The sequence below is a fragment of the Bos mutus genome, chromosome 23, assembly GCF_027580195.1.
Source record: "Bos mutus isolate GX-2022 chromosome 23, NWIPB_WYAK_1.1, whole genome shotgun sequence".
In the NCBI taxonomy this organism is placed as follows: domain Eukaryota; kingdom Metazoa; phylum Chordata; class Mammalia; order Artiodactyla; family Bovidae; genus Bos; species Bos mutus.
In genome coordinates, this window is record NC_091639.1 from 545,695 (window position 1) to 560,323 (window position 14,629).

Sequence of the window (14,629 nt, forward strand, 5' to 3'; positions counted from 1 at the left end):
GGTGGGAGCTGCCCTGGAAGCCACGGCAGACCTTCCTGGTCAGAGCAGACCCAGCAAAATGGCACTTTGGGGCCCTCACCCCCACCAGGCTTCCCAAGGGAGGGCACAGCACCCTGGCAGAGGACATTCTGGGGTCCCCCTGGGGGTGGGACACCGGACCCCCGTAGATGGACTCACCATCAAGTCACTGGGGAGGCTGGGGCCGAAGTGAGGGACAGGCCTAGGCCACTGAGGAGCCTCTAGCCCACCCTCTCCTGCTCATTCCGTAAATGCTGAGTCAGAGCCCACTAAGTGCCCGTCAGCGTCCTTGGCCCCGAGAAGACGGGTGTGTGTGCTCAGTCATGTCCGACTCTTTGTGACCCCATGGACTGTAGCCCGCCAGGCTCCTATGTCCATGGGATTCTCTAGGTAACAGTGCTGGAGTGGGTTACCATTTCCTTCTCCAGGTATCTTCCCAACCCAGGTGTCAAACTGGTATCTCCAACAATGCAGGTTGATTCTTTACCACTGAGCCACCTGGGAAGATGCCCACTTCCAAGAAAAGACAAGTCCTGTGTCTCCATCCCAACCACAGGGATTCTGTGGAGAAGTAAGGACATTTTCTTATAAAGCCAGGTCCCAGCTGGTGCCCGCCGCATCTGGTGAAATTAGCGGTAGAGGCTGTGACTCCACATCCCCTCCAGGCCTGGAGTTTCCTTCAGGGCAGGTGGGCGAGCTGTTTAGGGCAGCCCCCGAGTTCTAAAACCCAGGATGGGGGTCCTGTGAGCTCCAGTCTCCTGCCAGGTGGGCAGACCTCAGGCCTGGTCCCCGGAATCCAAGTCCTCGCAGGCCTGGCCTCTGGGAAGCAGAGAAGGAGCTGCCCTGGCTGGGAGGCGACTGGGGGAGACACTCACAGCCACATTCATGAGGCTCAAGCTGGGAACAGCTAGGGTGACCCTCCGTTCTGGCTTGGCCCTGACGTGGGGCTTTTGGTGCCAAGACTGGGATGGTCCCAGGCACGCAGGACAGAGGGTCACCTCGGAGGGCGAAGCCACGCGGATGGAGTGTTCCTTTCTGGTGGAGACGTGATTATGGTAATGTTTAAACCTACACGATAGGAATAGGCAAATTATCCTCAATCAATCAAAGCCCCACCCTGCAGCTCTGTGACTCAGTGACAGAGCAGGGGGACTGGAGTGAGCTGGACTTGGAGGCGCCACGCTCCACACACCAGGCGGGGCGGCACCCAGCACATGGGCCCAGGAGGCCCTCCCCTGCGAATGGAGCCGGGGACCCAGTGTTGCCCGGGCTCCGATGTGACCAGCTCACTACTCGTTACCTGGACACCCGTGTCTGAGAATTGTCAGGGTCTCAGCACAGCCCCTACCATCCTCACCGCCGCTGGAAGCTGGTGGGTGCTGGCTCAAGACTGGCCGATTCAGTTCCCCAGTGACGTGTGGCCATAGACAATGCTTCTTGGTTCTGTGCAGGTGCTGGTTAGTAAAGACTCGTTAGTGGCTCCCTGGGTGCAGGGAGGTGAGATGAGCTGCTTTTCCCGGGATGGTGGGCCCCGGGAGCCACCACACGAAGCTGGTCTGCAGGGAACAGGGAAACCATGGTCACCTCCTGCCTGATGAGAGACGAGAGTCCGGGGCAGGAGGGAGGGCGAGGTGGGGTCTCAGAGGTCCCCTCACCCCCATGCCTGCCCTGCACACACATCCAGGGGGTTTCACCCCTCAAACCAGACAAACTCTGACAAGGGAACGCCCACTCCACAGAGGAGGAACCTGGATGTTGTTTGATATGTCCCCAGAGCTTTGTGGAGCGTCTCTCATCAATTGCTCTCCCAAGGCTGTGACACGACGGTGGCGGCGGCTCCTTGGCTGCCCCCATTTGGAGGACAGGCGTGTCAGTCTCCACGTCTCTCCACCTCCCTGTCTCCCAGAACCCTGCACAATGTGGTGTGAATGCTAGTGGTTTAGTTGCTAAGTCGTGTCCGACTCTTTGCGACTTCAAGGACTGTAGCCCCAGGCTCCTCTGTCCTTGGGATTCTTCAGGCAGGAATACTGGAGTGGGTTGCCATTTCCTTCTCCAGGGTGTGAACAGTACGTCAACTTCCAAGCACATCACCTATCAGACTAACACCACGTATGCAGGTCATCACCTGGGGTTGAACTTCAGAATCATTTAGGCACCGTTTCTTACTCCTGTATACCCTTGGTTCACATCACTGCATGAGCACATTTGTGTAAGAGTCAGATATGTCCCTGTGAGCTTGGGAGATTCTCCAGGGCAGGACCACCCAGCCCTTCCTGCTCGTCTGTGTCCAGGAGACCTGGCCTCTGATGCTTGTGGCCCAGAAGGCCATCACGTGGCATCTAGGCTTGGAGGAGAGTAGGGCATTTCGGCGACTAGTTCAGCAGGTGGGTCACCAGGAAGACAGGGCCTTCTGCTAGACGTGGAGTCCGGTCCAGCCACCCACCTGCACAAGCTCTGAGAGCCCCAGGGAAAGAGCAGGGAAAGAGCCTCAGTGCTGAGGCAGGTGCTACACGGAGGCTGGGCCTCCACAGCCCCTCCCGTCCTGGCTCCAGAGCCTCCAGGAGGCCGAGAGATCTGGCTGGGGGGTATAGCCCACAGGAAGAGGAAGACATCCCTGAACTTCCACTCTCCTGGGCCAGGAGTTGGCCAGACCCAGCTCTGCAATGCCTGTTCTGTAGAGTTTCCATGGGAATGGCCTCGCTGTGTGTCTGTCTTGTCTGTGGAGGCTTAGCTGTGTCAGAGGGGTGAGCAGCCTGGACAGAGAAAAGTTGTAACGCTGGATGGTTTGGGACCTGCAACCTGTGCTGGGTCAGAGCACCAGGAAGCCCATGAGGGTTCTGGAATTTTCTTCATGACCAAGGCTGCTTCAGGCTGGACGTTGGCGGGAGTGGCCAGAGGGAAGTTAAGAAAATGTTATCAGAGCCATTCCCTTGATCAACACTGACGGCTTCATAGATAAGCTGCGAGTTTGCTCCCAGTCTCTCTCGGCGTCACGTGCCTTCCTGGGGCAGGTGTGGCCTCTGCTCAACTCTGCCACAGTGGCCGAGGCCACGGAGGGGCGGCCGCCTCAGCCAGGGACCAGCTCCCCACCGACTCATGGCCCCCTTCTCCGCTCTGCTCCAGATGTGAAACCAAAGTGCCACGAGAGTCACCCTCCTCCAAGGGGTTCTCAGTCATACTAACGCTCCTGGAAGCTCTGCAAAGGTGGTTACGGTTCCCCTTCCGAAGGGCAGGCTCTGAGCAGGAAGTCAGGTTGTAAGCAAATCTGAATCAGGGCTGGTAGTGGAGCAGCGAGAGAACAGCAAGACGAGGGCTCTGCTCTCAGCCTCGGGACGAGGCTTCTTCAAGTGTTCGGGGCGCATTTCACCCAAACTAAAAACGTTCCAACAAGACAATGGCGCAGCCGTGAGGACCACCTATTAACACGTCTGGGGAGGGAAGGAGGACCTGCTGACAGCTGAAGGGGGTTGGCAGACACACCGGGGACTTCCCCGAGGTCTGCCTCTCCTGGGTCTCTCGGGGCTGCAGTCGCAGCTCCCGCTGGCAGGCACACAGGACAGAGGCTGTGGAGAGCGACGGCCCGTGGAAAGAGAAACTGGGTTCTGGGCAACCTTCGGGGGAGTGAGTGCAGTGGAGGCAGTGAGGTGGCCCCGAGGGTGGGGGCTGTGTCACTCAGTGTGAAGGAGTCTTGGAGGCAGAAGGACCCAGGGTCTGGGCAGGAGCTCAAAGCTCCTCCGGGGCAGTGACCAGCGGCCCGCCGGCGCCCAGGCCTCCGCCTCCCACCCAGGCCCGGGGCTGCGACCTCTCCCGGGAAGCCGCCCAGCCTGGCTGCTGGGCCGTGAAGGGTCCTGCCTTCAGTTTCCATTTCAGACTTTTCACGCTGTGAAACTCTCCCAGGTACCGCGATCTCAAGGACCAGGGGAAAGGGAGCAAAAGGGGACAAGGAACAATACTTGCCTCCACTGTCGTAGAGTTACCTGGCCGAGCCTCGGACAGTTGATCGCTCAAGCGCTTACTCCCTCTGTTGTTGTTGTTAAATAGCAGATACCAGTGTAAACCGGTTTAGAGAAAGAGTTTGCACAAGAACAGCCCTGCCATTTGCACACTCTGAGCAAGAGAACCCTGCTCCCCAGCCCTGAGCTCAGGGGGTCAGGAGGGTAAGGCCAGGTGAGCCCCCGGCACCTGGCACCAGCCAGCACAGGGCAGCCCCGCCCTCCAGGGGTGCAGGCGGCTGTGAGCCTCACTGCACGGCTGGATGCAGACAATGCAGTGGGTGCAGCTGCCCGCGCCCCGAGGAGACGCTCTGGAGGCAGAACCGAGATCTCTGGACACCTGTCCTCTGTTGCTCCCACTGTGCCCTTCTGGACTTGAGCTGAAACATTTCACATTCAGACTTGGAGAGAGTTCAAGTCTTTTCCGAAATGTGACTGTTTCTGACACAGATACTTTAAAACCAAGGGGGTCCAAGCTGATTAAAGTTACAACAAATTGGGCCTTTGGAAAGTTCATGTCACCAGCCAAGGAAGGAGATTAATCTGATTGAATAATGAGTTTCATCTGGATTCGCTTCACCATCTGGTACAAATGTTTTCCAAACCGTGCAGGGTGAGCGCGGGGCTTCATGGAGGGACTATCGGCTGTTACAGCAAACGTGGCATGTTCTCATCCTTCCAGAAAATGCGAGCACGTGGAGACGTGACAGTCAGACTCAGAGCCGGGCGCCTCCGCGCAGTCAATGCCCCACATCAGCCGACACTCGTTTAGTGAGCACTTAGTCTCTGAACCATCAACACACAGCTTCCGGTGGAGAGTGTTAGACTGGGGAGTGAACCTGGAGCTCGCTGGCTCCAGCCCACCAAGGCGGCAGGTCAGAGAAATGCAGCGGCGGGAGCCAGGGTCCCGGGTCCCGCCCCCATCCCGGGTCCTGCCCACGGGGCCCGTCACTGTGCAGGCGGCACCCGAGGCCAGGAGGGAACCGGAGGCCCCGGCCCCAGTGCCAGGTCCCTCCTACGTCACGCGTGGCTCTCTTTATTTTGGCTTCCCAGGCAGCACTAGCAGTAATGAACCTGCCTCCAGCACAGGAGATACAAGAGACGTGGGCTCAGTCACTCGGGAAGATCCAAGAGACGTGGGCTCAGTCACTCGGGAAGATCCAAGAGACGTGGGCTCAGTCACTCGGGGAGATCCAAGAGACGTGGGCTCAGTCACTCGGGGAGATCCAAGAGACGTGGGCTCAGTCACTCGGGGAGATCCAAGAGACGTGGGCTCAGTCACTCGGGGAGATCCAAGAGACGTGGGCTCAGTCACTCGGGAGATCCAAGAGACGTGGGCTCAGTCACTCGGGGAGATCCAAGAGACGTGGGCTCAGTCACTCGGGGAGATCCAAGAGACGTGGGCTCAGTCACTCGGGAAGATCCCCCGGAGGAGGTCACGGCAACCCCCTCCAGTGCTCTTGCCTGGAGAACACCACGGACAGAGGAGCCTGGCGGGCTGCAGTCCATGGGGTCGCAAAGAGTCAGGCACGACGGGAGGGACTTAGCACACACGCTGCTCTGTTTTACTTTGGATCATTTTGCTGTGTTCCGTGCATTTTTTCTTTTCGCATTTTGCTTTAGTGCATGTCCCAAAACAGCATCATAGTAAATCTCTCAAGGTGGATAGTGCTCTCTCACGGGAACAATGATAAACCGAGGGTAGTGTTTCCAATCAGGAGTGCAGCTCGAGCAGTCACACACATGAACAACAGCACTCACAAGGCAAAGATTAAACAACCGCAACCCAGAAAGCGATTTTCTTCTCTGCGAGCCCCAGTGACCTCACCTGTACAGCAGGTCGGTGGTGGGGTCGTCTGCTGACACTGACCGGTCAGTGGGGATGGAGTGAACACAGCTCTGGGCAGCACGCTCGCGGGGCGAGGGCGCCGCTGTGACCTGCGCTTGTCTGCTGGACATGATCCTCACGGCAGTGTTGGAAGCGGGCGCCATCAGTACTCCTGTTTCAAAAGGGAGAAAATACGGGCCCGTGGATGCAATCAAGCTGTCCATGGCACGGGGCCAGCGAGCGTCCCCACTGGCATTTCAGCCCAGACATGTGACTTTAGAGTCTAAAGGCTTCAGTCCTGTTCTACAGGCACAGGCGACGCGAGGAATAATGCGACTCTTATCATCCGTCTAAATCGAGTTGTCATCCGTATCACGCAGAGAGCCACACGTGTGCTGTGAATGTCGTTTCAAACAGACCCCTCGACTGTAAAGTGAGTGAATCAAAATATAAACCTACGGACTGCGGTGCTGGCCCTAATGAATACGAGATACAAGCCCCGTCACTCAGGAGCACTTTTTATTATTATCGTAAGTGAATACGGGATACAAGCCCGTCACTCAGGAGCACTTTTTATTATTATCGTGAGCCCACGCTTCCTTTTTCCTGAATAAACTTCGGACTTGACACAAATCATCTGAAATTACTGTGAGGGGTTGGTGTCCCGCACCTGCCACTCTTGTGAAGGCACCTGAGCAGGTTTGCTGTGAAAGGCTCGTTTTCTTTTTAATTAGGAAAGATGTGAGGGGTCCTGAAGAGGACAGAGAATGAGTAACGTCCTCACGTCCCCACCCGGCCTCTCAGATCCCAGGGCTGGATAAATGTCAACACTGTGTCTTTAAAACTTTTAGAAAGCTAGGGATAGAGGGGAAGTTCCCCACCCTGACCATGGCAGCCCCAGACATTAACAGCACAGCCGGCACGCTATGCCCCTGAAGCTGGAAACGCACAGACGAGCACGTCCTCTTCACTTCTGTGTCCTGCGACGCGCGGCCCGAGGGCCCAGCCACGACAGGAGGAGGCAGAGGGCACAGACCGCGCTTTCCCACCTGGCTGCGGACGTGGCTTCGCCGCTGTCGGCTCCTCGTGGGCAGGGCGTTTGCAGAAGCACGTGGCTCGTGTGACCACAGACCGTCCGCCCTTGGGGCTGCGGCCGCGTGGTCTCTGTCGGGCCGTGTCCCCGGATGCTGGGCTGGATCAGGTTCTCCTCCTGGGGATGCAAAGTCCCCAGAAGCAGTGGGCACCGTCAGCGTCTGCTCCAGGCGCTGACGCCACCTCGGGACTGTGTGCTTCCCTGCTGTTTAGCGACTTTACCTGATGTCAAGCTCTGTGTTTGGGAATCTGTCTGGGCCACCTCCTTGGGGTGCAGGCCCCTGCCAGGGATTACCGGGGGAGACGCAGGGTGGGCTCGACCCTCTCTGGGGTGGGGACACAGCTACTCCATTGTTCCTGCTCTTTGGGATCCATCCTTCCCACACCCAAGAGGGGAGCTTGCAGTTTGAGCCCCTCAGTTACTCCAGGAACCCAAGCGCCCGCCCAGGACCCTGGATGCCCCATCCCCGACCCACAGCCCACTCCTCTGACCCCTAGAAGCACCCCAGCCTTTCTCGCAAGCTCAGATCCACATTTAAGAGAACGTTTGCTAACATTTCCCCAGCACTTTGAGATATCTGCAGTTGGACGGGTTTCAGGTTCTTTATCCACCACATTTCTGAAACCAGGCACTCACTCCCGAGAGCCAGGAATGACTCAGCTCTCCTCACCTTCAGCCGCCTTCTCTCTAAAATACACCCAACGGTCGGTTCAACCCATCTAAATGCCAATCGTGGCTGCCGTCGGAGCACGTCCACGTGTGTGGTGGGAAAGCCCTGCAGGGCCGCTGGCCGGGAGTGCCCCCAGGACCCTGCAGGGGCTCAGGAGCGGGGCCTTGGTCTCCCGGGGACACGCAGAGCACAGGCCTGGGCACTGCCGCTAAGCCCAGCGGCCCTGGCTCCACAGCCTGCAGATTTACAGCCCTTTTAGACCAGGGCCAACCCAGCACCTCCGTCTCTCTCAGGCCTTTCCTTCTCTCTCCTCCCAAAGCAAATATTTTGGCATCAAAAAAGTGATTTTACGGATGGTTTCCCCCCGAATCCCAGAGCACACTGATGGCAGGGCCAGCTTTTCACACATCTTTCAACAAAGCCTTTCGTCAGCAGACCCACCCTTGCTTCTCTCCCCACGTGAGTGTGGTACGAGTGTGTACACACACACCACACAAATGCACACGGCACACACATGCACACACACAATCACTGTCCACAAACCACAGCAGACACACACAGGTGCACACTTGTCCCTGGGATAACCCTGGTGTCCATCTTTCCCTGGGCGTCGGTTTATCTGTAGAGCAAATTTCCCCGGAAGCATTTCCAAGTCAAAAGATAAGCACTTTATGATGTTCTTATATTGATAAAACCCCTCTATGTCAGCTGACCGATTTGCACACTTTCCTGCAATTTGAGTAAATGCAGGAAAACGAGTAATTTTCTTCTAGCCTCATCAACAGAAGGTGCTGTTGGGTGAACTCGAATCTTCACCCATTCCCCCGGTGAGTCCACGTTCCTCTCGTTTCCATGAGGATGAGCAGCTGTCATCCTCATTTCTTAGGATTTCTTTCCCATGAGCCGCATAATTTGTGTCCCCTGCCCATTTTTCAGTTGGCTTGTTGGTCTATTTTTGATGAAATCTAGGACTTTTAAAACCATTTTTTTGATCGCTTCTCGGCCTTTTGGCTAAGATCAAGTGTAGTATCTGTTCTTATCAGTTTAATATCTGATACGTCCTCTATCCGAGGACACACAAAAAAAAAATAAAATAAAACCATTTTTTTTATAGTAACTCCTAAGAGAAAGTAGAAACAAAATTGATAAAGGGAATTGCTGTAAATATGACGTTTCATAATAACTGCTTTAGGTAAAAGTTTACAAATTCTCCCTACCTTTCAATGTTAAACTCTATTCACGGGATGAAGTAACTCATATTGTTGTTGTTGTTCAGTCGCTAAGTCGTGTCCGACTCTTGGCGACCCCGTGGACTGCAGCACGCCAGGCTTGCCCATCCTTTGCCGTCTCCCGGAGTTGGTCAAACTCACGTCTATTGAGTCAGTGATGCCATCCAAACGTCTTGTCCTCTGTCGCCCGCTTCTCCTCCTGCTCCCAGTGTTTCTTTCCCGTATTAGGATCTTTTCCAATGAGTCGGGTCTTCGCATCAGGTGCCCAAAGTATTGGAGTTTCAGCTTCAGCATCAGTCTTTCCAATGAATATTCAGGTTTGATTTCCTTTAGGATTGACTGGTTTGATCTCCTTGCAGTCCAAGAGTCTTCTCCAACACCACAGTTTGAAAGCATCAATTCTTTGGCGCTCAGCCTTCTTTATAGTCCAATTCTCACATCTATACATGACTACTGGAAAAACCAAAGCTTTGACTATACAGATCTTTGTCAGAAAACTAATGTCTCTGCTTTTTAATATGCTGTCTAGATTTGTCGTAGATTTCAAGGAGCAAATGTCTTTTAATTTCACGGCTGCAGTCACCGTCTGCAGTGATTTTGGAGCCCAAGAAAATAAAATCTCTCACTACTTCTACTTTTTCCCCTTCTATTTGCCATGAAATGATGGGACCAGATGCCATGATCTTAGTTTTTTGAATGTTGAGTGTTTTTTTTTTAAAGTGTCTCATTGTTTCTGTCACTTTTTTTTTCTATTTTTAAACTTTACATAATTGTATTAGTTTTGCCAAATATCAAAATGAATCCGCCACAGGTATACATGTGTTCCCCATTCTGAACAGTTTTAAGGCAGCTTTTTCACTCTCCTCTTTCTTCCTCATCAAGAGGCTCTTTAGTTTTTCTTCGCTTTCTGCTGTTAAATCCTCTACAAATTCTAGTCTATGGGTTATTCATCAATATAATAAGAAAAACATTTAGAAACAATGTAAAAATATAATGTAGTGATTAAGATTCACACCCTGAGAATTTCACAAATAACAGGTGATTAATTTGTTTTAAGACGCTTTCCTCTGTACTCTGCTCATCCACGACCTTTTCAGTGATACGGAAATAAAGGAAAGTTGAAAGATTTTTTCTTCTGTCACCTTTCTGAGGCACATGTCAATTAGATTTAGTGTCTGAATTTCTCCAGATTTCTGAAATATATCTCCCAAACTCATCACACATACGCAGACCATCTCCTTAGAGATGAAGACGTGTCTGAGTGATTACCCGTCATAGCCATCCTAGCCCCCCCGACTTTACATCTGCAGCCCTCAGATTTCAGGCAACGGCTCGTCTCGGATCATAGACGTGCAAGGCTGTGGGAAAGCTTTTCAACTCTGACCCCTGCCCCTCAGTGTGTCGTTGATCCAGAGCGAATGCACAGCCTCTGCTCTCCCCAGCCTGGGGAGAGAGGGAGGAGGGCAGGGTCTGGGGCACCAGCTTGACCAAAGCCAGGGTCCTCCCAGCAGCCTGAGCCTCGGAGGCTGGCCCAGGGCCGTGGCCAGGCCAGGGCAGGCGGGCCTCTGGGATCACACGGTCATCGAAAGCAATGGAGCCGGGACACTGCTCGGAACAACACGCCCTGGCAGTGATGTCAGCCGGTCGTACTGAACGCTTAAATGACACAGGGTTTGGTCGAGCCCACAGGACCCACCCTCCAGGAAAACCCCAGGGCCTCCAGGGGTCGGGGCCTGGCCAACCCAGCCGCAGCAGGACTGGGTCAGCGGCGCCCTAGCTGGAGGGTTCTCTGGCTGGGTCAATGACACGTCCTTAGGTGGGACTTAGCATTCAGGACTAAGGTGGCTCAGCCACGGGGCCTGGAGGAGAAGAGCAACTGCACTCCCGTAATTCTGAGTGAAGGAGCTCTGAGGCCCTGGGACGCCTGTCTGCTGGGGCTGGGGCTGGTGCACACGTTCTCAGATCGGGGACAGGCCTGTCCACCGCGAGGGGTCGCCTGTCCTGCAGCCACGAGCCCACTCTGCATGCGTCAGTCTGACATTGCCATCGCGCTGGTTCAGGTTCGGGTGGGAGTCAGTTTGTGACGAGTGGAGGGTGACAGGGACCCTATAAACCACCAAGCACAACGGCCACAGACCACACACACGTCTTGTTTCACGGCTGATTCGTCCCTACAAACCTGAAACGCAGAGCTGGCCTCCCCGAGAAGACTGCCCTGTGCCTGCTCTGAGCGGCCCGTGAGGCCCAGACACGTTCGGCGTCCCAGGCATCTGTGGGCTGACCAGGTGCGTCCCCGGTCCCCGAGACCTGGGGCAGGGGCTCACCTTCCAGAAGAGAGCTCTGACCTCAGCTTGGGGGAGCAGAGCCTACCCCCAGGTACCCCTGCCCAGCCCAGACGCCCCGCCAGGCTGCCCAGCCCAGACGCCCCGCCAGGCCCTTCCACCCGCTCTGCCCTTGCCTCATCCAGCCACCCCACTGCTTGTCTCTAGAGTACCCAGCCGCCATGCAGGGCCACTGGGCCCCGTGCTGTCTGCTCCACTGATCCCCTGGGACCCCAGGAGGGGCCATCACTTCCTCTAAGACCCTCTGGACCCCAAGAGGGGCGGTCACTTCCTCTAAGACCCCTGGGACCCCAGGAGGGGCGGTCACTTCCTCTAAGACCCCTGGGACCCCAGGAGGGGCCGTCACTTCCTCTAAGACCCTCTGGACCCCAAGAGGGGCCGTCACTTCCTCTAAGACTCCTGGGACCCCAGGAGGGGCCGTCACTTCCTCTAAGACCCTCTGGACCCCAAGAGGGGCCGTCACTTCCTCTAAGACCCCTGGGACCCCAGGAGGGGCGGTCACTTCCTCTAAGACCCTCTGGACCCCAAGAGGGGCCGTCACTTCCTCTAAGACCCCTGGGACCCCAGGAGGGGCCGTCACTTCCTCTAAGACCCCTGGGACCCCAGGAGGGGCCGTCACTTCCTCTAAGACCCCTGGGACCCCAGGAGGGGCCGTCACTTCCTCTAAGACCCTCTGGACCCCAGGAGGGGCCGTCACTTTCTCTAAAACCCCTGGGACCCCAGGAAGGGCTGTCACTTCCTCTAAGACCCCTGGGAGCCCAGGTTTCTCCTGGTGGCACCTGGTGTCTGAGCTCGTGCAGGGACACGAGCTCTGTGGGGAGCAGAGACGCCCACCCCCGACCCCGTCCTGGCCCCGTCCAAGCCCCGTGGCCGTGGCCCGAACCACCCGTGTTGTGTTTGCCTGAGTCTCCACTCCTCCACGTGGGAAACACAACACGAGCTCCTGGTGAACCAGCGTGTGGACCGGGCTGTTCACAGGGACACGGCTCAGCATCAGATCACTGAACGTCGACATCGAATACTCTTCTCCTCGCGGTGTGGGTTACACTGGGGTGTTTCCTGCTGCACAGGTTCTTGGAGAGTCTATTGTGGAAACAACCGTCCTGAAACCGCCCACAGGTGCCTCTCGTCCCGGGCCTGGGGCCTCTGCGGGGACCGGCCCTCCGGAGACAGGAGGAGCCTCAGAGGCGGCCCTCTGACCCACTTCTGGACAGCTGTGTTGATTTTCCTTTCTTTCTTTTGGAAAATCTGCTTGGCCCACAGTTTAGAGAGATGAGAGGTTTCGCAAGTTGTCCCGAGGCCGATGGACTTGCTGTGTGGCCCACAGCCTGGCGTCGAGTCCTCTCCAGACACACATCCTGCTGCCCGGGACCCCAGGGAGCGGGGGGACACATGTCCGCACCTGGGGGTAAGGTGGTGTCTGACACTCATACCCAGAGACGGGGCTGCACACACACAGCACACCTGAGACACACATACACACCCTACACATGCACCCACAGCCACACCCGGAGACGGGGCTGCACACACCTGAGACACACACACAGCACGCCTGAGACATGCATGTGAAGAGCTGACTCATTGGAAAAGACTCTGATGCTGGGAGGGATTGGGGGCAGGAGGAGAAGGGGACGACAGAGGATGAGATGGCTGGATGGCATCACTGACTTGATGGATGTGAGTCTGAGTGAACTCCGGGAGCTGGTGATGGACAGGGAGGCCTGGCGTGCTGCGATTCATGGGGTCGCAAAGAGTCGGACACGACTGAGCGGCTGAACTGAACTGAACTGATCTGAGACACACACACACAGCACACCTGAGACACACACACACACCCTACACATGCACCCACAGCCGCACCCGGAGACGGGGCTGCACGTCTGACGAGCACACACACCCTTGTGCTTGTCACAAGGGTGAGTACTGTCTCCAGCAGCCCCCTACCACCATGGGGACCTGAGAGTCCTTAGCCCCGAGGAAGTGTCCCTGGAAGCCCGCCCCTGCCCTCCCCCTCCACCCCACCCTGCTCCCCGCATTTGATCCGAGGACACCCAGCCCCTCAGGCGCTTGGCCCTGGTCAGAGATTTCCTGATTCCACACTCGGGGCTGGGACGCGACTTGGCTGCCACCCATTTGCTTGAGAACAGAGGGCTCGGGACCCCCGCAGCGGCTCTGACACCCGCCTTCATCCCTCCCTTTGCTCCCTGTCCGTGTCCTCTCTGACTCCCACCAGCAGGCACTACCCGACCATGAGGTCCAGGACGACTCACAAGCTCTGACACCCTCTGCTTCTGGTCCTTGTGTGCCCTGATTCTGGGAGCTCTGCTAACGACTCCAGTGTCCATCACCCGGGGCTGACGGGGACCCGTGCTGTCCTGGGAGTCCCGGGAGGAGGAGGCTCTCTGGGGTGGGCTCTCCACCCAGAGCAGAGCCGGCCGGTGCATTTTCCAGCCGTAACTGTGAAGACCCAATTCTGCTCTTTTTCGGACCCAGCCTGCACTGCCGACCACGCCAGGCCAGCACCTCTACCGGAACCTAATTATCCATCAGTCACCAGGAATGGCAGAGTCCTGAGGGGGACACAGGTCATCTTGCAAGTGATGGGCCCGGGGACTGTTTTCAAGCTAATGAGAGCGTGCTGACCCCCAGCACCGCCCAGGGAAAGCAGCTCAGCCCCCAAACCCCGAGGTCCGGGAACACGCGGTCTTCCGCCCAGAGGGTCCCGCCCCAGGTCGGGGACATGCCTTCCTCCTGGGCCAGGCCTGATTTCCTGCTTCTTTGCGTGCCTTGTCACTTCTTTTGCCCACTGGACGTTTTATGTAACCCGATGCAGGAATTCAGGGTTATGACTCTTCCCGAGGGAACTGTTGTTGTTATTGTCCCTTATTTATTTGTTTAGCCGTTCTCATTGTGCAGCACTGACGTCTCTGCTGAGGTTTTTTCCTTTCTTTTGACTTTTTAGAAGCCGGGTGCCTAGGAGTTGCGTGTGTCTGCAGGGCTGGGGAGGCAGACGAGGACCGGTGCATGCAGGTGCCTGACCGCCCTGGCCGCGACCGAGGCTGACGGCCAGAGCGGGGCCCTAGCCCGACCCCCGAGCTGTCACCCTGGGGCGTCTCTTTCTCCTGCAGCCCCAGCTCTGCTGGCCAGGCTGTAAAGTGACCAGAGGCCCCTCTGGTCTCACCCACAGGTGGGCTTGGCCTCTGGGAGCCTGGAGACGTGAGATCTTGTTCAGACCCCACCAGCCGGTCCAGCTCGTGGAATCCCCAGGCAGCACTGGTTACCTCTGCATGGCCTGTGCTTCCCGCCCCAGGGCCACAGCCTGGACGGCCGCACTCAGGCCCCACTGGCCCCTCAGGGGTGAGGCCCCCTCGGGGGTGAAGAACCCGCCACCCCCGGCAGAGCAGGAGGGCTTTGCTCAGCTTCTGGAGTGCTGAGACAACTCAGGACCGTCGGCCCA

At 56.8% G+C, this 14,629-nt stretch overlaps 1 pseudogene; it reads left to right on the forward strand.

Moving 5' to 3' along the window:
• Window positions 1-8,592: 8,592 nt before the first annotated feature.
• Window positions 8,593-8,706, forward strand: LOC138985125 (U2 spliceosomal RNA; annotated as a pseudogene).
• Window positions 8,707-14,629: the final 5,923 nt, after the last annotated feature.